Here is a 2,312-nt window from a genome sequence, read left to right on the forward strand (position 1 = left end):
AAGAATTGTGGAAAGTTTTGACATCGCTTTCCCTGCAACCCTGAAAGAAGACAAGTATGGGAAGTGAAGGTTAGCGAACAACACTGGAGAGCCACAGATTACAGCGTCTTGGACGAGGTAAACACACGAAACGTTCGCATTTTGTTCAGGAGAGAACACACAGAAGCTAATACAAATAACAGAAGAAATTAAGTAATTAAAAAGATGGTTTGACAAAAACAGACTCTCTGAATCTCAGTAATACTAAAAGAATGCTATTTGGTAACAATGAAAGAAAAGGGTCAAACACAAATACAATTAGACGGAGTAGACATTGAAAGAGTAAGAGAAACCACATTTTAGGTGTAATAATCGATTATAAAATGAACTGTAAATCTCATTGAAATATGTACAACATAAAGTGGCAAGAAACACGTCAATAATGTGTGAAGCAAAATATGTTCTGCACCAAAAATCACTCCATATTCTCTACTGCTCGCCAGTGTTACCATATCTGAGGTATTGTGCAGAAATATGGGGAAATAAGTACAAAAGTACACTTATTGACTGAGCATGTTACAGAAAGAAAGATCAGTTAGAATAATACTTCATGAGTGATGCATACAATGATTACAAATACATTGGAGGCAGCCACCACAGTAGACATTCTTCACACACAAGTCACAACTTCTCTGCGATTGTTGGTCCAAAGCTAATGAAGATTTGGGCGAAATTAGGATATAAAGTTATTTTTTTGGTCGTACTGTGTATTTTTCTACGTTTATTGAGCCGTCGGGTGCGTGTTAGAGTTTATTTCTGGTCACTAAACACTGCAGGTATGTAGCAGCAGAGTGCATCAAATACAGTTTTATGAAAAAAAAGCATGTTTTATGGTAAATTAATGAGCTGGAGTATATTTATCAATAATACGGATCATTTTGGATTGTTTTGTCAGAAAAACTAGCATCAAAACGGCAGCAGTTGCACTATATCGGAGCATAGCCGCACACGTCTTGCATATTCTCCCTTTGTACACGACTTTGATAGTGACAAAATGCCGCCTCACTGTGAGTCTTTGTTCTAGTATTTGGTGAAGATAAAAGACCAGGGCCAGAGGACCTCAGGATCCGTGAGGGTTGAGATACGGTAAAAGCAGGTCAGATAGATAAAAATGTGCAAGGCCATCAAAACATTTAAATTAATTAATAGAACTTTAAAATCGACTCTGAAGCGGACGGGGAGCCAATGTAGCGACTTTAAAACTGGTGTAATGTGCTCCCGCCTTTTGGTTCTCGTTAGCTCACATGCAGCTCAGTTTTGAATAATTGTAGAGTTCTGATACTCTTTTTGGGAAGACCAGAGAGCAAGGCATTACGATAGTTTAAACCACAGGAAATAAAAGCATACAGTAACATCTTTGTGTTGGCCTGACAGAGAAATGACCGGACTCTTGGTTTTATTCTGATATATGTTCTGAAAAGTGATGTTTTAAGCTAGCAAGTTTGTCCAAAAATCAAACACCACTCCTCCAATGAATACATTTTTAAATGTGTGTGTGTTAAATTCTTACATACATGGTCACTTATTATACTTGATCAGAAAGTCTTTTTGTGTTGTTCGGTCCTTTAATTATTATCTATTACCTGGTTTTAGGCTCCACTGGCTATTTTTTTATTTATTTTTTAAATATGTGTATTATATAGTGATAATCTCATGGTAAAAGTGCAATTTCAAGGTTATGTGCATTTATAAAAAGAAAAAATAAAGGTCATCAGAAGAAAAATATCCTTGTTTATTTCAAATATTTTCCTTAAAAAACATATTGAGGCTAGAAAGGTTACTTGGTTATTCGAACAAATTAATCGATTACCAAAATAATCGATAGCTGCAACCCTAGACCTAAATAGTGGAACCTTTAAATAAAGCCCCCAACTAATGGTTCTCTGGACCTCCTGGCTAGAAAATTGTATTTGTAATATTCATCTGAAAATGGAATATTATATAATTTAGAACATAAAGGCTGTAACATTTTAAGTTACAGCCTTATTCCAAAATGAAATAAATTCATTGTTCTCAATATTCCACATACAATGCCCTAGAATGACAATGTTAAGTTGTTTTTTTTAACGTTTGCAAATGTATTATAAATAAAAAACTAAAAAAAATCTCATGTACATAAGTATTTACAGCCTTTGCTCAATACTTTGTTGATGCACCTTTGGCAGTGATTACAGCCTCAAGTCTTTTTGGATATGATGCCATAAGCTTGGCACACCTATCTTTGGGCAGTTTCGCCCATTCCTCTTTGCAGCACCTCTTAATCTCCATCAGGT

Source organism: Nerophis lumbriciformis, linkage group LG09 (genome assembly GCF_033978685.3).
Source record: "Nerophis lumbriciformis linkage group LG09, RoL_Nlum_v2.1, whole genome shotgun sequence".
Lineage (NCBI taxonomy): Eukaryota > Metazoa > Chordata > Actinopteri > Syngnathiformes > Syngnathidae > Nerophis > Nerophis lumbriciformis.